Raw genomic sequence first — 27,057 nt, forward strand, 5'->3', positions numbered from 1 at the left:
AGCAAAATAGTCGTAGCATATAAAAACTTTAATACCAGGTTAATTCTATAGAATAAAAAGCAAAATAGTTGTAGCATATAAAAAACTTTAATACTAGGTGTCGTTCTATAGAATAAAAAGCAAAATAGTCGTAGCATATAAAAAACTTTAATACCGGGTATCGTTATATAGAATAAAAAGCAAAATAGTCGTAGCATATAGAAAAACTTTAATACCAGGTTGTTCTATAGAATAAAAAGCAAAATAGTCGTAGCATATAAAAAACTTTAATATCAGGTATTGTTCTATAAAATAAAATGCAAAATATTCGTAGCATATAAAAAACATTAATACCAGGTCGTTCTATAGAATAAAAAGTAAAATAGTCATAGAATATAAAAAACTTTAATGCCAGGTAACCTAGTATTAAAGTTTTTTATATGCTACGACTATTTTGCTTTTTAATACATAGAATGACAGCCTGGCTTCAGCATTGGTTCCACTATATGGCATGTGCTTTATTTTTTAATTACATAACTGACATGCATTTGTATTTTTGTAGCAAAATATATGTTTTATTTCTTAGATGAATACTTTATTTATAAGATGTATACCCTTATTTTAGCGAGTTGTGCACCCATGAATATAGTACACGTAGCAAAGAAGAATCAGGCAAAGCCCTTTACATGAGAACCACCTTTTTTATTTTTATTTTTTATGTTAATATGCTCATTTGTTATGGTTTTCACCACATGGCATGCATCCAAACCCCTCCATATAATGCAGACCTGTATTTTCTACCAGTCTAAGGTTAGCTGAGTGTCTCTTCTTTTTTACAAACTAATTATTCCTTCTACATATCAGGACTTTTAGAAGAAAGTCATTTTGCTGCTTGATCAAGGAATAGACATCCCCAGTAAGTTTGAAAACAGCATAGAGCTTCACACACTATAATCCCAAATCCTTCCCAAATCTATAGAAAAGCAAATAACATCTTAATGGCTATATCTTCTTCAGGGTGAAGCAAGCAGCAGTAGCATTTTTTAATCCTCAGTAATTTATAAAGTGTCTTGCTTGCCTTTCTGTCAGGTAACAGGTTTTGTACAACATGTACCTTCTGACTTAAAAAAATTATGAAACTCTAATGCCTGGCATTATTGACTGACTGGTGATAATCGTCGATTATTTCCCAGAAAGTCAAACAATTTAAGAGAAACAGGACACAAATATAAGTCAAAATAATTCATGTTCCACAACATTTTGGAGTGCTGAGATGTATGGTCACATTTCAGACTTCCCTCTCATGGGACTCTAGGAACAGATTGATTCCACACTTGGCTGAAGAAGGCAAGTTAACAATATGTCACCCTACTACATTGCCTTATAACTGCTCTCCCCCTGAGTGTTTTTTTAGCACATTTTAACATCAAGGAATAAAAAAGCTTCACAAATGTAAATAAATAATTAATAAATAATAATTAAAGTTTACCCATTCAGACTTTTTTTCTATTTTTGCAACAGTACCACTATTAAAATATTTGTGGCTGTTGTTTCCTGTTACACAAGAAACAGTCTCAGTAATGGAAGCTTGCTATCTGACAGATAATATTAACTTAAGCCTGGGCGTTGCACCCTCACTGCCATTCTCAGACTTGCAAATGTCACCAATGACCTTATTTACTGATCTCTCTAAAATAGTTGCCTCTACTGTCTGGCTCACTTCTGCTTCCTGAATTTACTAAATAAATGTTCCTGCTTAGAATTGTCATATTTTACTTCAGTTTATCTTACCAATAATTTTGGGGAGAAAAATCGATTCTACTTTTTTGGCCCCCTCACCTTTCTGCTGTCCCTTTGGAATAAACTATTTATCACTTAAATTCAGTGCATTTCTCAACACTTTATCCGTCAACCACAATAATCTAACAAAGACACATCTGTTATCTTTTAGCAGTTTCTGTTATCTCATAGCAGTTCATCAGTGATCTAACTATCCTCAGCTGTGATTTCTGCACAAGCTCTAAAATATTCATGTCAGTGATCTAACCACCCTCAGGTCTGACTTCAACACAAGCTTCAGAACATTATCTTTTTTAAAATCATGGGGTTCCTATCTGAAACTTTGGCCAGACAGCACATAATGATATCTACCAAGCTGGTACTTTCCTTATTAAACATCACCAAATGAAATCAAATATTTATTTTATTTTATTTTACATTTGTTAACTGGGTAAAGTCCGGCTGGGCAAGTAGCCAATTTTCATCGGAGACCCGGGGAGTTAAGCTCCATAACAATAGTACAAACAGATTACAAATGTTTTTAAAAGATTTACAAACAATATACAAAAAGTTTGACAGTTGTCAGCAATCATAATTTACAAAAAGGTGAATGTAAAACAGAAAACATTACATTTCTTAAGCCTTATTACAGACAGTAATATGAAATGTATTAGATATATAACTAAGAAACATTGTGGTATATTTATTTGTAGACGTAAGACAAGAAGATAGCAGAATAGAAAACATTTGATCGAAGGCATGACAAACTAGCCTGGAGTATTACAGGAGCATTGCCATTGTTGAGTAAGGAATTCCTTTAGGAGTTTTTTGAAGCTATGACGATCTGTGTTTTTTAAGATATTCTGGGGTAATAGGTTCCACTGTTTGGCTACTTTGAAGGAGAAGAGAGAGTCACCAAAGAAATTATGGGACTTTTTAACCTTGAGTATGAGTTTATCTGATGATCTAAGGATCCTGGGGTTGGTATTTATTTGTTTTGCACTGGGTTGGAAAGTGCAGGGCAGTTTTCAGGTTTGTGGATAATAGAGTGGGCAGTGGTGAGCTGATTAAGCAATAACAGATAGGGAAATTGAAGCCAGTGTAAATTTTGAAGAGCAAGGCAATGATGGGTCCTGCTGGGTATATTAGCAGCAAATGTTGCTATATTCTTATAGCAGTAATCAAGTAGAAGTAAATCAGACTTGCGCAGGTTAGTGAACAGTTGAGAACAGTAGACAAGAGTAGATAGGAGGTGGGATCTGGCTGTGGGTAGTCTGGCATTTTGAGTAAGGTAAGGTTTGGCCCTATATAGAGCACCAAGTTTGATGTAAACCTTCTTTATTGTGAGCGATATGTGTTTATTGAATTATAGGTTGTTGTCTATCGTAACACCAAGTGAAATTAAAGTGTTGTGGTATGACCTTACCCTCTCCTTCTCTGTCGCTCACCGTCTCTCTATGTGGATGTTTTATAGGTAAAAAATATCACACAGCTTATAGGTGTTATATTTTGTTTACAATATCTTTACATCTACAGCTTGTCATCTCTGAAAGCACTGCTTCATTCCAGATTAGTGATAATGATGTGTGTACTTTAACGTAACTTCAGTCCAAAAATTTGGGCAACTGCAGACAGCAATAGAGTATTTTCCTTTAGAAAATATTTTGTTCAGAATCAATACACAGAAAACTGCTCCCTGAGGGCAGAAACCTAGAGCACACATAATTCTGATGGACAGGAAAGGTAGGCCGGTAAGGGGCTGAATTGACTGAAGTGACAGGTAAGGGGAGATAGGTAGGTTAGGAGGAGAGCTAATGAAAGAGTTAGAACAACAACTGGAGAGGTAAGTCCTTCTTTTACCTCAATAGCGTAAAAAGATATCTACTAACTCTTTTCCTTGATCTCATGGGGTTGAAAATGGGAGTAATGGAGGCACTCCAGACTTGGCTTGTAGAAGATGGGACTGATACCAACCTGCCCTGGGTGGTTATAACACTGACATAATGACAAGCCTGGGCAAGTAAGTGCAGGCATACAGTTGGACTTCACACAATACAGAGGTCAAGTTGAGCAAGATCAGCCTGATCTGGCAGGAATTTACCTGGCTGAACCGGATGAACTGCACCCAGGTGCCTATCAGCAAGGTCCAAGGTGCCTCTGGCTTCTATTCAGGTTCAAAAAGTTCTGCAAATGTGAAAAAAAGCCAAGTGCAAGGAATAACAATCAAAAGGGTATTACCACTGAAGAAGCACATGGTCTAACTATGCAGTCAAATGATTCACCAGTTGATGTAAAAAAGTGGTTATGGGTGTCCTAAATTGTGACTGTGCCAATGAAACTATTGATTTAACATTCCAATGTATTGTATAAAATGAAATAAATTTGACTGAAGACCTGCAGTTGGTGACGTCATTTTTTTTTAGGGACAGAGTTTAGGACAAATATTGTAAATGCATTCATACTAACTCCTCTACAGAACACCTATCCAGGACAGTCACAACAGCTTCATGATTGACAGTATCCACTAACATTTATTATATATCCGTCCTTTATTTTACACTTATTATCTGAATATTTTGCTGTACCCTGTTAACTACAGTTCCAAAAAGTTTGCAGATCACTACATTCATATTTTCAAGCCAACAAATTTGACTTTGCAAATAGATTTCTCATTCATCCCGGCTGCTCGCCATTTGCCACCTCTCAGCTAGAGTGTCTTCTGTGTGGAGGCTTACGTGAATGGGGCGTGCCTTCGTTGAAGGTTGTGCATCAGGGCTGGTAACCCGGTACGTAAAAATGCACTACCAATCATTAGCGGACCAGAGTTCCGCTGTGGCGACCCCTAACCGGGAAAAGCCAAAAGACACAAACAAACTTCAAGATCTCTATCAAAGTGTTTGTAAAATTTAAAGTTAAATATCAGTTATACTGTTCATGTTTTCACTCTCGGGCAGATAATGTTTTACAAGAGCTAATGTTTTGTAAATAGCATTTCAGCTTTGATACAGTACTTTAAGTCTTTGTACTTCTCCTTAACAAGTAATTATTATAAGATGGGTATGTTTCTTCTGTATCTTGCTTCCATTCCATCCCAGAAATGGACTGGATCCACTTATTTTCATGATTAACAATTGAGTATATAAAATAAATGCTATTTAGATGAATTAAAATAAGATTATGCACTGTCTAGACAGAAAATGAATAGTTAAAGATTAAGGACTTAAATATTTCAATATGATGCCTTGTTTTGAAATACTATAAAATAAAATATCACTTGCTTAGCAGTGCAGTCATACCTAATTGGGAATATTCATTAGGTTAAATAGATCTTTCTGTTAGGAATGCAGCTTGCCCTGTTTTGATATAATATTATTAGGGCTGTATCTCTTGTATAGTCCCAGACACGAGTTATTTTTCACTCTTGTTATTCTCCAAGTTTTTCCTGCTGTAAATTGGCAGTCAAGATTTCAAAGAGATCCAAAAAATAAAAAAAAATAAAAATAAAAGTCAACCTTCTGCTTGAACATGTTTCTTACTTCAGCTTTCAAAGAAACTGGGCTTACATGCCTTGATCTTTGAGAATATGTTTCTTCAGCCACTTGTATTCTTGCAAGCTTAGTAGACTTAAAAAGCATCCGGCTATTGCTAAATGCATTGATTTTCTGTTTCACTAAAAGTCCAGAGAAACTGAAAACTTTAAAGAGTTGTCAGGTTCAGTTTGCAATCTAATCTGTAATTGTCCTACTGAAACTGTTATGAAAAAAAACCTGTTTTCTAAGGCTAAAGTTCATGGATTACACACCCATACAAGAAAGATTTAAAACCAACATGCATAACTTTAAAGATTAAGTTTATGTGAGAAGAGACATGAAAAAGCCAAAAAAAAAAAAAAAAAACTAAACTGGTCGTTCTTTTTCTACAAGGATGCTGGAGAATGTAAACATTTTTAAACAGTATTACATAAACTTTAATCAAAATTAAAATATCAGAGAAGCACTTCAAAGGATACTGTGCTTGAGAATGCAATATCTACATGTATTAAAATTAGCTGTAGACTTTTTACACATTTGTTAATAAAAATGTATTGGTTAAATTATAATACACAATGGACAGTTACTGGCTGTGAATCATATAAGTCCAATGCATTGTGCAATGCATATTAGTATAGGTAGTGGCTATGCATAGGATGTGGGTGCTCCTAAAACAAAGATAGCATGGTCACACAAGAGACAAGGTGTGGGTACTTCTAAAACAAAGAGTATTAATGCACAAGAGACAATGTTCAGGTGACTCTAAAACATAGATAGCATGTACACATAAGAGACAATGTGTGGGTTATTCTAAAACACAGACAGTATGGTTGCACAAGAAACAAGGTGAGGGCAATTCTAAGCACTGAGAAAAATTATGCAAAGTGTGGGCACTTTATAAAACATAGATTGTATGGTCACTCAAGAGAGAATGCGTGGGTGATTCCAAAACACAAATAGTATGGTTGCACAAGAGAAAAGTGTGGGCAATTTTGAAACACAGAGAGTATGAATGTACAAGAGGCAAAGTTTTGGCAATTCTAAAACATAGATCCCATGGTTTCACAAGAGACAATGTGTGGGTGATTATAAAAAAAAAGATAGTATGGTCACACAAGAGTCAAGGTGTGGGTAATTCTAAAACACAGAGAACACAGATGCACAAGAGAGAAAGTGTGTGCAATTCTAAAACATATATTGCATGGCTACACAAGAGTGAGTGATTCTAAAATGCAGACTGCATGGTCACAATGAGACAAGGTGTAGTTGATTCTGAAAAGCAGTTAGCATGTTTACACCAGAGTTATAATAGCTTGGTGTGCTACGTTCGCTAATAACTGCCTTATGAAAATGAGGCACTCCATGCAAATGACCCACATGGAATATGCAAACGATTGCACTCAAATGACAGACTCATTCAGAAAACATATAAAATGGGCCTGCTGCTCTGTGGCATATACCCATTTTGAACCCTGAGATTCGTGGTGTACAACAAGGAGGAATTAAGGACAGTTATGAAGAGGATGAAGATTGGAAAGGCTGTTGGCCCAAATGACATACCTGTGGAAGCATGGAGGTGTTTATGAGAGTTGGCAGTGGAGTTTGTTAAATGATATCTTGGAAAGTGAGAGGATGCCCGAGGAGTGGAGAAGAAAGGCTTTGGTACCGATTTTTAAGTATAAGGGCAATGCACAGAGCTGTAGTAAATTCAGATGGAGAAAATTGTTCAGTCACAGCATGACATTTTGGGAAAGAGTAGTGGAAGCTAGGTTAAGAAGGGAGGTGCTAATTACTGAGCAGCAGTATGATTTCATGCCTGGAAAGAGCACTACAGATGGAATTTTTGCTCTGAGGGTGTTGATGGAGAAGTATAGAGAAGGTCAGAAGGAGTTGCATTGCGTCTTTGTCGACTTAGAGAAAGCATATGACAGGGTGCCTAAACAGCAGTCATGATTTTGTATGAGGAAGTCAGGAGTGGAAGAGAAGTATGTAAGAGTGGTAGAGGATATTTATGAGCATAGTATGACAGTGGTGAGGTCTACAGTAGGAATGATTGCGCATTCAAGGTGGAAGTGAGATTACATCAAGGATCAGCTCTGAGCCCTTTCTTATTTGCAATGGTGATGGACAGGTTCACAGATGAAATCAGACAGGACTCCCTGTGGACTTTGATGTTTGTGGATGACATTGAGATCTGTAGTGACCCTGGATAGGTGGATATATGCTCTAAAGATGAGAAGAATGAAGGTCAGCAGGACTAAGATAGAATATATGTGTGTGAATGAGAGGGAGGATAGAGGAATGGTGAGGATGCAGGGAGCAGAGTTGGCAAAGGTGGATGAGTTTAAATAATTGGCATCAACAGTTCAGAGCAATAGTGAGTGCAGAAGCGAAGTGAAGAAGAGAATACAGGCTGGGTGGAATGAGTGGAGAAGAGTGTCCGGACTGATTTGTGACAGACGGAGACCAGTAAGAGTGAAAGGGAAGGTCTACAAGAGGGTACTAAGACCATCTATGCTATATGGGTTGGAGACAGTGGCATTGAAAAAAGTCAGGTGTCAGAGCTGGTGGTGGCAGAGTTAAAGATGTTAAGATTTGCACTGGTGGTGATGAGGATGGACAGGATTATGACTCAGTATATTAGAGGGTCAGCTCAGGTTGGACAGTTTGGCAGCAAATCCAGAGAGGCAAGATTGCATTGGTTTGGACATGTGCTGATTAGGGATCCTGGGTATATTGGGAAATGGATGCTAAGGAATAAGCTTCCAGGTAAGAAGAAAAGAAGAAGGCCTAAGATAAGGTTTATGGATGTGTTGAGTGAGGACATCCAGCTGGTTGGTGTGACACAGTAAGATGCAGCGGACAGGAGGAAATGGAAACTGTCACTTGTCCAGTCAGGATGAAACAGATAAGACATCATGAGTCCTGTTCAAGCAGCTTTATTATGCACAAACACATCAGGATTGAGGCTTAATAACTTTAACTTAGATAAACTTATAAACAAACTAGCTATTATACTCATACATGCTCACTCTCTTGCTCTACTCTCGAAATGGCACTGAAGCTAGCATGTGCTTGCTATTTATATGCACGTGCTCTCCTTGGAAACTCTTCTTAAAGGTACAGCATACACACACTATTTTACATCCTCCCTCTTTGAGAAATGAGTCATGCAATATTGACAACACTGATTGACATGCAATTGATACAAATAATTCCTTAAATTCTAACTGGTTACGATATTGAAAAACAACTCAAAAACAACCACCAGTATTGTACTGGCACCCACAGACACTGAAGACCCAAGAGTTGGAAATAAAGATCTTCCTTTATTATAAACAAACTAAAAATCGAGTGCTTTTGCCCTATCTAAACCAGGACTTCTTCATAATTGAAAGTTTTCCAGCTCACACACCATTTATATTTAAAGCCCGACCTCTTATTTAATTCCATTAAACAAAATTAAAGGCCCAGTTCCTAAATAATGACAAGAATGGCACATAACATTTTTACACATAGTACCATGAAAGGGAATAAATATACACATAATTAAAACAGTCATTCAAAAAGTCTTGAATGAATTCTTGGAAAACACATATAAAATATTTGCTAAAAATGTGAAATAAAAATAGTTAGAACACCATTAAAGATCGATTATTCAAAAACAGTTGCAAGGAAAGTTTGTCATTAATACCAGGGAAATTTTGTGCATTTAATTTAATCTGCCATATAGCTTTTCTCATGTCTAAAGTAATTTGTGAGTCACTCCCTCTCACATTCACCTGTACTTGTTCCAAATTTGCAAAATAAAAAGTTTTAAAATTGGAGCACTTTACTAAATGCCTATATAATGCATGATTGTTATTGTGCCTACTAATATTGCAAAGGTGCTCAGAAATTCTCTTCCTTAAGCGTCTTTCCATTTTACCAACATAAAACACCAGACAGCTATGACATAATGCTATGTAAACTACATTCTTGGTTTGAGAATTTCTCCTAGCAAACCTTACTACAGATCTTAATTCATTTTCTAAGACTATCATCTTTATTTCCAAAATATGGAGGCACTGAGAACATGTTCCATATTTAGATGTTCCTTTATTGCTAATATTAATCATCTTCTTATCAGCTACTGTTACAAACTTTAATTTTAGACTGAGACCACTTTTAAACACATATATGGGTTCAGTCCCCACTATACATTGCAACTGCAGGTTACCCCTAGTGGTATTCCAGTTTCTACTAACCAATTCCTTAATTCCCTTCAAGAATGCACTATATTGAACCACCATAGCCCTCTTGAAGTTTACTCATCTTTTATTTTATCTTAAAAGTGTTGTACTTGACCCCAAAAGGGGTTTATACTTGGAACCTCATTGATCCAAAACATATCCACAAACTGGTCTGCCTTCTTGAAGAATAACTTCACCAAGACCAGATTTTGAAGCATCACAGGAATGAGTTACTGTTCTATTGACATCATAGTGTCTTAATGTAGGTGGGGTGGCAATTTTCTGCTTAAGGTCTTCAAATGCTCTCTGGTACTGTTCCAACCAGGACCATGTAACATTTTTGCATGTCAGCTCTCTAAAAGGCACTGTCAGCTCACTGAAGTCTGGTATACACTTGCCTAAATAGTTGACCACACCAAGAAAACTTTGCTTGAACATTATCTGCTGGTGGCATCTGAAGAATGGCTACTAGTTTGGATGTGTCTGTTCACAAGCCAGTGGTAGTAAAAAAAATGACCTACATATGTAACTTCTGTTACTCTGAATTTTCACTTCGGAAAATTGAGCTTTAAGTTCACTTCACATGCCCTGTCCAGAACTTTCTTATGGTTTCTGTCATGCTCTACTTCACCATTGCCTTCAACCAATAAATCCTCTACTATTATGGCACATGGATAACCTGAAAAAATTTGCTCCATTGCACTCTGAAATACTTCACTTGCAGAATTTATTCCAAATGGCATCCCAAGGAATCTATAGCTTCCAAATGGGGTACTGAAAGTAGTCAGTAGTGAAAATTTCTGATCAAGCATCACTTACCAAAATGAACGTTTTGCATCTAAGATAGAAAAAACAGTGACATTTGGTATTAGGGATGCAACTTCCTTGACTGTAAGCATAGGACGATGTGGTCTCTTTAATGCTTTGTTCAAATTTCTTGGGTCAATACATATTCTGATTTCAGCTAAGCCTTTTTTGCAGGGTGCTGCCATGGACAACAACCATTCAGTTTTTTTTTTTTCTGTAACTGGACAATTTATACTTTGCTGAACCATTTTATCGAACTGAACTTTGACTTTAGTCTGCATAGCTATTGTAACCTTTCTTGCTGGTCTGACCACTGGCCTGACCTCTGGGTCTAACTTCATAGAATACACAGTTTGCCCAACTTGTCATTGAAAGCATCAGCATACCCTCAGAAAATAGCTTCAGTAAAACTTGAACTAGGATATGTACTTATATGATGAACTTCTTTGGTAAAGGAAAGCAGATTCATTCTCAGACTGTCTCCGAGATTCAGTAATGACTGCACAGGTCTTAAGACTACATAAAATAGTAAGCTGTGGCAATTCCTATCCAAATAACATGAAAGTACTACCAAACCTTTGGTTTGAATTTCTTGACCTCCATAAACAGCAAGTTTCGCACAAGTGACCACATTAAGTTGTTCACCGGCTCTCACCTTAGCAAAAGTGTCAGGTTTACTTGATTTGCAAAACTTTTGAAAATAGTTCCATTTTTTACACTTGTGGCATTGCTGACCACAAATGCTTAGCATTTTTCTCTTTTAGACACATGACTGGCACCATAATTTCGACAATTAACAATAAAGCTTGATTTAGGTTTTGCTGACTCACCCTTGTATTGCACTGAGCATATCCTTTTCTTAGAACTTACTGGAAAACTACAGGTTTTACCTGAGGAGCCTGCAGTGGTGGCAGGTGTCATGAGATAAGGCCTGCTTCTGCTAGCCAAGTGTTGCATGCTGTCTTCATTTATTCTGGAGCCTGCTGAAACCATGCTTTTATTACTTGGATGCATACTTGTGTGCCTTTCTGTACCTTCATGGATTTGACAAATCTCAATAGCATTGCTCAGCATTAAATCACTGTCATGAAGCAAAATCCTTCTCACTGCAGCACTATTAATGCCACACACAAGCCTGTTATTTATTAACTCATCTTTTAAATCACCAGACCTGCATGTTTTAGGCTTGTTTCTCAGGACAGCAATATAAGCTGCACAAGTTTCCCCTGATTTTTGATCTCTTGTGCAAAACAAATGCCTCTCTAATGTAACAGTGTCTGGGGGTTACACATTTCCCTGAAATAGAGTTTCAAATACTCTGGGTCTTTCCTTGATTCAACCTGTACAACAATATGATGGTTTTCACCTTCTTCATTATATACTGCTTGTGCATACACAAACGAACACTCTCTTTCAATGTTCTCTGACCCAGCTAGGTTTAGCTAAATGAATGCCCTGGTGCATGCATCTTTGTCAGAATAAGCTGCTTCTATAAAAATATTGTACTCTTGCTGAAACATTTTCCAATTCTCTGCAATATTCTTATCAAATACAAGTGGTTATGGTTTTCTAAGTCCATCTCCCATATTAACATGGGTTTATATTAAATGAACGAAAGTTTATATAATCAAATGCACTAATGAGCAAAAATCCCAGAAATAGAAAACAATATTGGGGGGGGGGGCTGCACCCCCCACACCACCCACTAAATATATATTCCAACTTTGAGATCGCACTACAGTGAGGAAAGGGCAAATACTCCAGTCTTCACTGTACTGTGGTCCCACAGCACGCATCTCGATTTCCAGGATTTTTGTTCATTATAGCGTTCGATTATGTGAACTTTCATTCATATAATATAGACCCTGCTAACACATACCAGTGAAGTTTTCAAGTATACACAAACACACACACATACACACACATATATTTTTATTTATGCCATGATTTTTAACTATGGCCAATAGCACAACAAGCATCTGAATAACTGACTTTTGTGAAATAAATCTTTTGGGTACAAGAATACTCTTGAAATTACTGTACTGTAATAAATCACCTCTCATCAGTGTAAGAAACATTTAAAAATAACTGCACTGTGCAAATAAACTGGAAAGAAGAGGCTCAAAATAAGAAACAATTCAGAGTAATTGCACTGTGAGAACAAAGTACACAGCACACTGAAACGTTTGCAAAATGGCTGCACTTTGTTAAATAACTCTTTACAGTACAAGAAATACTCTGTAATGGCAGCACTTTGTGAAAAGACATACCCACCACAAGAAACTTTTTGAAATGTCTGTATTTTAACTGCACTTTATGAAATAGTTGCAATTTGCACATTAAATAAACTCTTTGGAGAAATGCACAGTCATAAGCACACACTGTGAGGACGTTTACACATTTTGAGATACTTTGAATAACTCTAATTATGCCCTGAATATAATGCAAACTAGTAGTTATGCCAAAATATGTAGTCACCTTGCTTTATTTATGCTTAATGTGCCCTTTTTTCCCTTTATTATACTATACTATATCCTATTATTATTATTCTATTATACTTTTCTTGTGCTTGTTTTACTCTAAACATGCTCATTTGGCAATTCCAAGGTAATTTTTACTTTTAAACATGCTCGTTTTGCAATTCCAAGGTAATTCCAAACCCCTTATGTGCTTTTCAGATAATTGTTTTATCAAATATCTTAATTTTAAGCATGTCATTTAATTAATAAACTTTTTGTGCCTCTCACTTGATTAATAATGTGGATTGTGCACTTGTAATGCTCCGTTTTAGCTCTTTTATAAAATAAATTGTTCATGCAAGTTTTCATTACCTTTGGTTCATTTCTGGCCCTTTTTTGTAATCAGTTCTCTTAGTTTACCTTCAGTGTTAACTCTGCACCTCATAGCTCTGTAAAGCAGTCTCTGGACTCTCGGTTTTGATACCATGTCACTCGTCCATTCAGGATGAAACAGATGAGCCTTTGTGGGTTCTGTTAAAGCAGCTTTAGTATGTGCAAATACATCAGGATTGAGACTTAATGATTTTAACTTAGAAAAACTTTTAAACAAAGTAGCTGTTACATTCATACATGCTCACTCTCTGGCTTGAGTCTCAAAATGACACTGAAGATAGCATGTGCTTCCTATTTATATGCACGTGCTGTCTTTGGAAATGCTTCTTAAAGGTACAACATATACACACTATTCTACAGAAACAGATGATCTGCAGTGGAGTCCCCTAACGAGAACAGCCAAACGAAGAAGAAGAAGAAGATTCATGTTGTCTATCAGGGGAGTGATGTTAGGATTAGTAGCCACACTGGCTCAGTGTATGTGTCATCAGCTGCCATCAGAGCCAGTGCCCACAGTGTTGCAATTCATGGGCTTGCCATCAGCACACAGGTCAGAAGATTCCAAGCCATTTCCACATCAAAATGGAGTCTTTAATGGGCCCAATTAGACTGTAACACCCACAAGTTAAACAGAATGGGATGCATGGTATTCCAATTTCTATGGATGCTAAAATATGTTCAGTTTTAACCATCTTCACATCAGATCTTTTAGCAACTCACTGGAGACACTTTAGGGTTATGACAGACATTTGACTCATGCATTTTATACCAGATCTTTGACACTCTGCTGTACAATTTGACAGAACATATCTTGGTCCCCAGGGCTATGGGAAGCAGCTGGGAGAATGACATAGATATAAACAACTGTAGCACAATGAGATGAGGGTAGGGACATGAAACATTTAAGGTTGTGGATAGTCAGGGATCAATCTCATCCAGCTGCTGTGAGATCCTTGAGGATATCCACTGAGCTGGCTTGTGGATGGTTTTATGATTAAAGGGAAGGAAAAAAAATATGGAATTGTGAGTGAACATCCATCTTGGTAGAGTATAGTGCATTTCAACCCTGATGTGCAGCATTGCTTATGAACATGCCAAGGTGCAGGATTCAAAGCCTTATCCATGTTATTCTTTTTATTGTTTTAACTTTTTTATCTGAATTAGGGTAACAATTAAAGAGCATCCCTAGAGTTTCAATCCTCCCATACACACACAAACATCTTTTGTACTGTAAAACTGCTTTTCTAATAACTCTTTCAATGAATTTAGATATTATTTAAATTTCTCAGCTATGTATTGTCCCCCTCCAATATTCCAGGATTTGTTTGTTAGTCTTGGGAAGCTTAGAGGTATAACAACCACAAACACAGACACAACACACCACATGCACACACACACACACACACACACACACACACACACACACACACACACACACACACACACACACACACACACACACACACTCTCATGGAGGAATAATCATATATCTGCATATACTCACACATGCAGCCACACGCATACACAGAAGCACACATTTTCATCACTCCCTGCCTGCTGCACTTTTAGGCACTTACCTCTAATATGATCCCCACTCATTGAAATGAATGGGTGAATGTGAAATTTTGTCCAATTCTCTGAAACATTTAGCTGCAGAACTTTCTGGGGGAATGGAGCACATGGAACATCAGCATTAGCAACTCCCCTGGAATGCCTTATTGGCATGTAGCATGGCTGTGAAATTAGACAACTGCTGTGAATCTGTAGACCTCATAGAATCACTGGAAAAGTCTTGCCTCTGAATCGGAAAGGGCTATCACTAGCAGTAAAATAACCAAGTTAGGTAGTATTACTGAGTGCAGTCCTTTTTGAATCACAATGGTTGTATGACAGGTATATTATACTCTCAGCAAAGTACATTTCATGACACTGATATTAGTTTTTTAGGTTTTGTGGCACCTCAATAATGTTAAATTTACAAAAACAAATAAATCCAAACTCAGCGACACGGTAAAATATTGAAACCACAACTAGTAAGAGACAGTAATTCTTACAGCATACCAACAGAATTACCTTAACAACATGTGTATGATTCATTTAGAAACTTTATTGATAAATGTATGTCATCATCAGTTTGTTTTGCCAATGATTAATTCTACTAGAAGTATTATATTTCAGAGTTCTTTTATGTGTGTATAATAAATATCAATTTCAAATAACTGCCAGCCTAGCACCATCACTGAAGTTTTTCTCAGCTGTTATGTTATGCATATTATTCTAGTACTGTTGCTGTGTTGGAACTTGCATTACTTAGTGTGGTATTCACAGGCCAGCAGTTCACAGCTCTTTACCAGTTATTGGTGAAGAATGCAGCTAGAAATTACTGATTAATTAGAAAAGTACTGATTAAAATGAGTATCCTGCCATGTAAACAAGTACTGCTGCCACTTCACCTTCACCACTGCACAAATGATGGTAGTTTTTGTCTCTGAAGTCAGAAATTATTCTGTATGACAAAATAAAAACATCTGATGTGCAGAACCCCCCCAAAAACATATTTAATCTAAGAAGAAAATGCATAATATAAATAGCAATAGGATAAGTTTCCATTCAAATGCAGGGAATGCACTTGTTAAATACAGAAATAACAGTTATTAATGTGGACATTCAGCACATGCATACTTAGGTGCACCATTTCAGCATATTATATTGTACAAAACAGATACAGCTGTGATTATTATTTATATTATTTATTTACTTATTTATTTATTGACCTTTGTTTACCTGAAAAGTCCAACTAGGTACAGGTGAACATTTTCAGAGGAGACCCATGGAGAAAAACTCCAAGGTATCATATATAATGCAATCCATATTTGCAATAACAATGTTTTAAATTCATTTTATTTTATTTATATTTGTTTCCCAGGGTGAAGCACTGATATCCATGGTCCTTTTTCAGATTTGGGATAGGAGAGGTGTCTGGTTAACTGACTTCCTCAGAATCATACAGTTAGGCAAAGGAAGCTGAGGGAATTAAACCTTCCACCACTGGACCATAGGAAGCAGATTGTTAACAGCTCTTTATTCCTCTAAGCCAACTGCCAGACAGCTTCAGTGAATATATAGCATAATAGTCAGTATAACACAATTTATATTCACAAACATTACATTTACAAGCCTTGTACCAAAAGTTTACAGATTAGATAGGAGTAATTTAAGAAAAACAATGGAGTGAGGTATTAGAGGAGATATGCTCATCTGAGTGCTAACAGAATATTACTGATGGAGTAGTGATTTGGTTGTGCTGATTAGAAGTAGGTATAGTAGTTTAAGAAGTACAATAAAGTGAGGTATTAGAAGGGGATAAGCAGATTACGTGATTTAGTGCTTTAAAGGGAGGTATAAGAAAGGTGAAGAAGGGTGTTAGAGAGCTATGCCCCAGATTAGGAGCAGGGACAACGCCAGGAGGCAGAGAAGTGCCTTTTAATAGTGGTTTGAAAAGGTGAAGCTGTATGATAGGCCTGGATGGATTAAGGTGAGCTGACTATAAGATAGGTAGTGAGGAAGCTAACAGTTAAGTGTTTTTAGTGCTAAACAGTGGTGAGTCCAATAAGGTTTGTTGCAAGTGAATCTGGTAACTTTGTTATAACACTGTTCAAGTTTAGTTTTGATGGGTTTTCTTGATGCTGTTGTGGATATGTAAATCAAATTTAAGATTGCCACTGATTGCCATGCCAAGTAGTTTTGTATGAGGGGTAACTTCAATCATGGTATTATTTAAGGAAGAAATTTCAAAGTTGTTTTTTTCATGGAAATATGATTTTGGAAAAAAGAGAAATAATTTAGTCTTTTTTTTGTAGCAGTTGTTAATCCTGCGCTCGACTTTCAACAAAGTTAAAAAGGCTGCTTTAGTAATTCTCTAAAGATGTATTAGGTTATCAGAAATGCATATTAAGGTAGAATCAACAGTATATTCTATGAAAGAAGTATGCAAGGATTTATGTAACTAGTTAGTCAATATATTAAAGAGTAGAGGGTCCAGATTGGAGACCTGTGACACAACAGTATTGACAGGAAGGAAGGAAGGGAGAAAACAGAGAGCTATTTACCAAACTGGTATCTACTGGTTAAGTAGTTGTTAAACCATAGTTGTGTGGGTTGTGATATTATGTCTTAAGGCATCACTGAGCAGGAGTTAGTGAGCATTCAGGCATAACTTTTGCAAACAATAATATGAGCAACATTTCTGAAATAAAAAAAATATATATTTTAAGACGAGAGAGAATGTCTGATGAACAGTGGCAGCAGACCATGCATCACACAGCATAACACACAGCTATCACTGCATGCATAAATTATACTCTATATAATTTTTCACATGAATGAAAAACTATCTTGAATGTCATGGCACATATTTCTGGACTAGAATCCACTGTTTAACTTATGTGGCCATATGCTTTGCATGAATCTGCCGCATGAGCTCAAGACAAAAAGAGAGAGACAGACAGAAAAAATGTGAGTGGAAGAGACAAAACAAAGTAAATGTGGTTTAGTGTTCTGCAATACATTTTACCATGAATAACTACTTTGATACAATAGAAAAAAATGTTTTCCACTTACCACCAAGATGACAAAGGTGCAATCGATCTCACCCAGTACCTCAGGGAAATGAACTACTCCATAAAAGGCATGTATAGTCCTGGCTTGGTCCTGAAGAAAAACTAGGAAATAGGAAATAGAAGTAATGATCCACATGTGCCAAGAATACAACCAGGAACTGCTGTAGTGTCCTACACATAGAAGCCTGTGAGATCTCCAGTGTTTCTCCAGTCTGTCTCTGGATGGTCCCTGTGGTAAGTATAGTAAGCAACTCGAGCAGAAGTGACAGCATTTTTGTGGATTGCAAAGCAGACAGTATTGGCAAGACTCTTCTTTATATAACATATCTGTAGATGGCACAGAAAAGTGAGAAAATTACACTATGAACCACAAACAGGCAAGAGAATGCTTCATTAATATACACAGGGTTACATCATTCATCATTTGCATCTCATTATGAGTTAACTTGCTTATGTTCATTCATGATCACAATGCAATAGCGTAAGTGACCTCTATGAATTGCTGGTGAGCTGCCCTTATTCATGCACAGTGTAGATAGCCTTAATGCAGCTGCATAATGACTATGAATACCACCGTTAATCTTTTATATATCAGTTAAATTGGAAATGCTTTTGCTCCAAGTTACAAAACGTTTGATATGGTGATGAGGTGTGAAAAAAATTAAGCAAAATATGACTGCAAGTACTTTGGCAATATTTAAATTGGAAACCAGTCCATGAAAAAATTCTGAAATATGTCTGAAATGTTTTTGTAGCAAACAAGATTATAAGTAAAGACTGAAAAAAAGGAGACAACACATTTCTCTATGTTTCTGAATCTAAAAGCTACACTTAATGAAAAGCCTAATCTTAAATCATGTCATTGGGTGTTAGCATAATGAATAAGCTGCTCCCCTTACAGACATAAGACACAGGATATGATTCTCACATTTGAAAGGGAAATCAACTAGGCTTAAAATGGCCCAGGAAGGCAATTAGCCTAATACTTGCCTATAAACCTAAAACAATAGATGAAAAGTTTGGGAAAAGGATATTTTGTTCTCGTTTGCTTTCCTCTATCTAATTGTGTGAAAAATGCTTAGAAGGTAGGACGAGGGATAAGTGATGAATATGTAAGAGGAGATTCAGATATCAGTTACAGGTGAGGAGGGTCTAATAGTCAGTCTGCCACAGATGAGAGGAAGTATAGAACGGGAAAAGGAAATTAGGCTTTGAGGATATTTAGCTGGATATTCAAGTAATTCAGGCTTCATTTCTATCAAGCCTGGTGAAAAAGTCTCTGTCCCTCTCTTTCATTTGGTAGGCAATCAGTCAGTTTAGGGACATGGGCATAGTTTCTTGGTTGATAAATGTGTTGGGAGAAAGAATTAAGCACCTGGAGTTCTGTGAACAGTAGCTGAGTGCTCATATCCCTTTAGCTGTGCTTTTGGGAAGTGGGCTCTGCCCAGTGTTTCTGAGCTATTACCAACAATAAGATTTTGGCTAGATAGCTGATTCTTCTGAATTGGTTTGGGGTAAAACTTCTAGCATGGACTTCATTGAATGTTGGTCAAGATTGTAATGGTACAGCTACTGAGAGCTTCACTTTGAATTTAGAGTAAAATGAGGGGATGATGGTTGAGATATGTGAAGGTAATGGACAGGATGTCCCCTAAGACAGTAGGTTTTCAGACTTCTCTAGAATATTCAGTGAGAGGATGTGGAAATCAATAAGATTCTTTGTGCATACTCTGTTCTGCTGATCTCCAGTTGATCTGGTAAAGTTCTAACATAATACGATTAAGGGGAAATGCCGGCTTTCCCAATTCTCTGAGAACATGGGCTGCAATAGTTATGGCCAAGAGATACTCATGCGATGGTTGAAATATGATAAAGTTACTGTTATGTGGATAGGTGTTTAATGTGCTTTCAGATAAATCCTAATAGGAGAGTAGGGCAGTTAAGGAAAGCTATGGTAGTAAAGGAGGTGAAAATTTTGCAGATAACTGGAGAGTAGCAAAAGTTAGTTACTTAAATGAAAGTCTGAGGGCATGTTGAGGAAGTTAATTTTCAGAGTAACAGGAACATTGATGAATTACAAATTTATCTTCAGCTTAAATTGGAATTGCTTTGCATGGTGCTACAGGAAGACAGCATGGCTTAGAACTGCTTGTAATTGTAACACTGGTATAGGCCATATGAAATGTGGGTCTTTAGGAATTGTGAGACAGAAAGTTGGCTGTTTGTTTATATCTATCTAACTATATGTTTGCATGTATATATATATATATATATATATATATATATATATATATATATATGTGTGTGTGTGTGTGTGTGTGTGTGTGCATGTGTATAGATAGATATATCTGTATCTGTCTATATCAATCTATATAAAAATATTGGTGTGAATAATGCAACTCCCACATCCTCCTGCTAATTATATATTCTAACTCTAATATCACACAATTCTCAGAGAAAGGGCAAATTCCCCAACCCGAGAATCATCCAATCTGCTACTTTTTCCAACAGATGTTGACCATTTATTTACTCGACCAAATCATGTCAACTAAATAAATGTCAATAAAATTGTTATTCAAAAAATGTAGCGCCTTCCATATAGATATGTATATATAGATAGGTATAGATATATACAATTTAGTATAATATTTTGAAGAGTTTCACCCACATTAATGATCTTCATGTTAGGTAGTATAATTAGTAATTTCAGACATAATGCATGTTCTAGATTATGTGTGCATATTTCTTTTTTGACACTGTAAATAAACTTAAATGATTTAGAAAAAACTGAGGACAACATAAAAGTAGTTCATTGCTAGTTGAGTGGTATGTTCTAGGTGCTTATCTTCAACTGTCCAAGCTGTAAAACAGCAGGCAGGGTCTACCCATAAAATCATTAATAGCTGCTAAGACTACTTTCATGACAAATTTGTAAGCGGGAATGGGCTACAGCAAAAAGGTTAGGAGTCTGCCTGCCCATATGGGGAGTTAAAAGATATTCTGTTTGAGAAGAATAATAATCTGCCCTCTACATTAGCCAGTTAAAATTATTTAAATTGAAAATAATAATCCACCCACCCCACTGGCCAGCTAAAAACATTCAAATGGAGAATAATATTCGACTAACTATGTTTCTCCTAGCCACTTCCATACTGACCCCCTCCCCTCATGTTACCTTTATTTAACACTGAAAAAAATCTGCGCTACAAATAGCCTTTTGACAAACATGGAATAAAATTTGTAGGACTGAGTACTAGGATTTTATTTTTCTGAGAGAAGGACTGGCTATACTAAGGTATTCTGAAGATAATGGTCAGGAGCTCCATAGCTCCTGAGGCTGTAAAGTAATCTTGCTCATCTTAAATTTCATAAGACCTGCTCCTCACACAGTGTGAAGCTCTGGTTGGATAACAGTGACTGCTTAATTCGGGTTCCTATTACCTGATCGAATGTTTAGGTTAGCGAATACCTAAATGTCGATCTGATGATAGTGCAAGCAAAAAAATGCTAATGGTCGATTTAATGCAGGGAAAGGATTCCCTTGGCCATTATGTGGATTTTGTTCCTTTCCCCACTGTAGATCTCAGAGTTGGTATATTTAGTTAGGTGGGGTGTGGGGGGCACAACCCTCCCACATCAGGGTGTTTGGGAGGTGAAGGCCCCCACTTCATTACAACCAAGAAATCAAACCATCCATCCATCCATCCAAAAGCCCTTTTTCCCATTTTTGCACATGGGTTTCAGGGTGTCACTTCAAAAATGGCAGTCATCTGGAGCCAAGGCTTACACTGCCAAGTCGATAGACCTGACAGTATTTCTTCCACATCACACATTCACATGCACACTCACACCTATGGCCAATTTAGAGTGCCCAGTCCACTCACTGCATGTCTTTGAATTGTGGAAGGAAACCAGAGCACCCAGAGGAAACACATGCAAACACAGGGAGGACATGCAAACTCCACACAAAAAGCAAACCATCTGAGAACAAAGCTGAGGCAGTTTAGATCAGTGCAGTGTCCATTATGATGATTTATTTATTTTTGAATATGGTTACTTTGGTTTATACATTAATTAAAAATGCTCCCTTTGTAATTACAGTAAGCCTGAGCCGTGTTTTTATAGCCAAATGGCCAATGATTCAAGATGCATCATGCCACACTCTCTCTGATTTTGCTGTTATATTCCTTTATGCAAGCCATTTTAGTTAGCCTTGTAAAAGTGAAAACTAATGATTTATACAGACATAAAAGGCTGATAAACAAGACGAGATAGAAACACTAAGAAAGCACTTTACAAGGCAGAGGAAATGGAGTTGCTCAGTATCAAACTTACTTCATTATTACCAGGCAGCTGTCTGGAACAGCTCATTTTATTCATGAATTTCAATTGTGTTCATATCAGTTTGGCAGTAGAGGACAGTACGCTTCGAAGACAGGGATGCATTTAACATAATTGTCACACTCTTCCCTGTTTCTCTGCCTTTGAATATGTGTTACAATGCTAGCACAAGTTATAAACAGTCTGCTGGTTAATAAAACTAAGCTTTAAAGGGCCTGACTTCTCTTTCAGTAGTCTTGTTTTTAACCTACATAATAACTGCATGACACTTTCTTTGCCTCAGATATTAAAGTAAACCACTTGATAAAAAATACCTTAATGCAGTGTTTAATACAATGCATACATTTAGCTAAAAATGAATGACAAATGATGGAGGTGGGTGGGGATTATAATTTACCTAGAAACATAATGTGTGTGATTGCTGTTATTAATGCTTGCATTTGCAGAATGCTTTGAAGAATATGAATAATCAGAACTTCTTTCTTGAAATTAGGTAAAAGTGTAATGAAACAAGTGATCTAATTCAGCTTCAGGTATGCAGTAGTATCATGTCTTATTGCAGGACAAAATACCCTCTCTGTCTACAGCCTCCTAGGTCACCTACTAAACAGTTTGCTTATTCTTCATTTGTTATTAGTTTTACAGAAACATTATGTAACCATCCACTGCAACTCTAACATATCAGTAAAGAAAACCTGTTGCAATAAAGTGTTTTCTCTAGCTTGCAAACCGAGTGTTGCACCATACCTCACAAGAGGGATGTGATGTATGCCTTTTTTAAGAAATAAAATATAAACTGAATATTGGCAAAGTATGTTTTATATAATTTGCAAATAACATACTGTCTCCTATAGATCTCATAATGAATGCAGCAAGTCAGTTGCTATATAGTGGGAATACATAAATTATTCAGTTACCTTTGCATGTTGTACTGTTTAATATAAGCTTATGTTTTAATAATAAATACTACTCCTGTGGGATACCTGTCATGAAATAATGTTTTAGTTACATCAATTACACAAGGTATGACAGTCATGGTTAGTGAAATGATGAACTCTGACTTCTGCGTTAAAGTGTAGGTATAAAAATAAAAGCTTTCTATATAGGAAATCTCCTATTTATAAAGTCTTTCTACAGTAATGTTCAGAACATCATTACAAAAAGATAATTGTTAATGTGAGTCAAGTTAAGACAACATGAACACTGACTTAGTGACATTTGAATGCTGTTAGCCTTACAGAAAAAATATATGTTCTGAATTTATTTTTAACCTTTAGAATCTTCTCAGAGTTAGGCTAACTTCTGAGCTGGTATATACAGAGATCAGTGATGTGGACATCAGAGATGTACCCCTTTGCAAACAAAAAATAAAATGTGTTCTCTACTTTGGTGTTTTGCAACTCTTATTGCTTGTGTAAGTTTGCAATGTTTTCAGTTTTTAATGTTGTGGGGGCACTTTTCTGTTGTGCTTGATGTTGTGAGTCGAGAGCTTTCATCATAAATACTTGTTTTAAGGTACCTATACACTGCATATTAGGAATACCAATATATCACACACAAAGGCTGCAGGAATTCCTTTTAGCTCTCAGATACAAAGCAAATTTATGATCTCCATTTTAGAACTACTCCAAAAACATTATACTGTCTATCCCATAAGTTCCACTCACTGCACTATGTCACATGACCTGAGAAATACACAGACATGTGTGTTTGATTTAACATATGAAATACCTTGTGGGTGGTAATGTCTCATATAAGACACAGCTAAAGTGCTATAAATCCCGAAGCAACATTTTGCAATGGGTAACCACTTAACTGCAGCATTGTTACATATATTTTTCCCTTTTGTACTCTGCTTCAGATTTTTTTTTGATTTTTTAAAGTTCTGTTCTGCGGAAATTGATGCAATGAGTTGTTTAATTCCATATTCATAAACACAAACACACACTGATACCATGACCATGAGGTATATATATATATATATATATATATATATATATATATATATATACACACACACACAGATATATAGAGATAGCTATACAGATAATATATGCATGTGTTTGTGTATATATATATATATCTATATATATATATATATATATATATATATATATATATATATATATATATATATATATATATATATATATATATACACATAGATATATAGAGATAGAGATATAGATAATATATGCAAGTGTTTATATATATATATATATATATATATATATATATATATATATGAGTCATATATTTGTTTGAACATTCACTTTGTCAAACATTTGAAATGTTGAGAAATGCTGGCATAAGAAGAATACTGCCATTTGTATGTAGGAGATTGCTGTAGAGCAAAAATATAAACAGAGGCATGGGACCATTCTCTTAGTGTAGTTAGCACCTTCGTAAAGTTTAATAACCAAACTTCCTCAGATAAAAGCTGGAAATCGAACCAAAGAAACACGTATTCATCAAATGAAACACATGATCATATAAAAACAATCACATGACATTACTAGTTTCATCCTAAAAGCAAATCACATGATGTTACAAGTTTCATTCATAAAACATTACCCTTTAAACTAAACCACATCTTCCTATGAAACATCCTTGTCATTATTTGTTTACCTTTCATACAAGATTATTTTAAAAATTAACAAGTTAAAATCTCTGTGAATAAAATATTACTGTGTCAAACTTTCCAGCTTCAATATACAGGCTATAGAATAAAAATCATTCAAATCAGGTTGGCTATAGGCATAGGTTCTAATCTGCTAAAATAACTCTCATTGCTCCAGTCTCAATGGCTGCAGTCTGCCCCTTTCATTATGTTCAACATGATCAATCACTCTAAATAAAAAAGAGTGACCCGTGCAATTACTCAAATGCTTTGCTAAAGCATTATCTAATTTTCCTTTCTGATACTGTATAAGTGCTCAGATAAACAGTCTCTTAATTTATGGTCAGTCTTACCTATATAAAAACAAGGGCAGGACTGACACTTAACTAAGTAGATAACACTTGTTGAGTTACAATTAAATCTGCCCCTGCATTTATATTTTTGTCCCCTAACCGTAAATTAATTCCCTACCTCTATGTATTTACAATGGGATAAGCTTCACATTTGTACATCCCTTGCTGTCTTACAAAACCTGGTTTTCTAAATTCCAACAAACTCTTCAGGCTCCAACCCTTTTTGAAAATAAATCTAGGTCTCACCCAAAGTTTGTTTGTTAGTGACTCATCAGATGGAATTAAACACCAATTTTTGAGCAAAATTTGTTTTATATCAAAAGCATACAGGTTGAAAGGTGTAATGAATGTTAAAAAAAAATTAGTGACCTCATCTCGATTGCCATTCAACACTGATGTACCATCGCACATCAAAAGGGAATTTTCACCATTAAAAATAGCCTTAAGGTGTCCTATGTTTCTCTTTGTTTGTACTTCCTTTATAAGTTATTTTAATAAAGAGACAGGGTAACCCCATTTTAGGAACATTTCGTACAGTAGGTTGCATTCAACTCATTTAAGGAAATAAATTAGTAGTAATCATCCTTGGACCTCTTAAAAGTTGACCGTTTACAACTGACTTTTTTGGTGCCAAGGGTGTGCACTAGATTAATGTAGGAAGGAGTTAGAATATGTTTCCTTTCTAAAAATCTTAACTTTATAACATTTATTCACCCTATCCTTAAAAAAATCCACATCCAGGTATGCTATTTGGTTGCTGTGAAAAACATATGTAAACACCAAAAATCAGTTGTACTGTTACAATAATGAATAAACTCAGAAAGCAGATCTTGTTCACCTTTAAAAATGACAAAAATGTCATCCCGGTACTGGGTATAATAGTAAATATAATCAACAAATGGGTTGTTCTTAAACACATATCTGCTCTCCCAGTAAGCCATAACCAAGTTAGCTAAACTAGCACTGCAAGGTGAGCCCATAGCAACACCCTTTTTTTTTTGCAAAAAATACCTGCCCTCAAGCAAAAAGAAATTGTTAGTTAAAATGATACCTAGCAATTCTTGAATTAGGGACAAATAATGGTTATAGCTCCTTTCTTAGAAAGCAAAAAAAAAAAAAAAAACAATCCATTCAACATCCAAAAAAAACAAGAGTCTTTACAAATCCGGTGTTCATCCACCAAAATTTTTTTCAAAAAGTGATTCACATATTTAACTAGAAGGTATGTGATGGAATTTCTACCATTAACAATGGGACGAAGAAAGGGGTTTTGTAAATCTTTATGAATTTTCAGAATACCAAAAATAATAGGAATCTGGGGGGATAGCATAGAAAAATAATTGAACAAATCAATGTCAATTCGAGCTTCTATAAATAGGTCATTCAGATAAATCCTGATTCTCTGGTAAGCTAAATTCAACTCATTTAAGGAACAGGAACATAATTATCAGTATTCAGAATCAGAAAGATACAATCGATGTATTTTTGACTGTCTATGAACACAAGTCCCCCACCTTTATTGGGTTTCATTCCCCAAAGCCCACTACTCCTCAAAGAATCCAACATTTCCCATTCATCAGAATGAAAACTACTAAAGTGTGACATTTTGTTCTTGTTAACATTAACCATGTTCCTTAAATCAATTTCACAAATGTGTTCAAACATTTCCAAAACCAGGTTTAAGGGTGGTTTATAAACTTTGCCCATGAAATAACAGATCCAAATTTAACTTTTGGGTAAATAATTTTAAATCAATCAAAGTTCTACCCACATCACATTGTTGTGATGGAACAAAAGTCAATCCTTTAGCTAAGGTGTCAGCTAGGGTGGTCCCAAACTCTATGCTGGAGTAATTAAAAATGTTAAAATCACCCTCTGAGTTTGTCATGATAGTTAACACCTGATTACTCTCACCTTCATTCAGGCTGGTACTATTGGTGGTCCC

At 35.9% G+C, this 27,057-nt stretch overlaps 1 protein-coding gene across 2 annotated transcripts in view; it reads left to right on the forward strand.

The window, feature by feature from the left end:
- The window catches only part of GRM5 (glutamate metabotropic receptor 5), a 1,888,276-nt gene that overhangs the window by 1,430,858 nt on the left and 430,361 nt on the right, over positions 1-27,057 (forward strand). The gene's annotated exons all lie outside the window — the stretch shown is intronic.

The sequence above is a fragment of the Protopterus annectens genome, chromosome 5.part0 (assembly GCF_019279795.1).
Source record: "Protopterus annectens isolate FY-2018-M chromosome 5.part0, PAN1.0, whole genome shotgun sequence".
Lineage (NCBI taxonomy): Eukaryota > Metazoa > Chordata > Ceratodontiformes > Protopteridae > Protopterus > Protopterus annectens.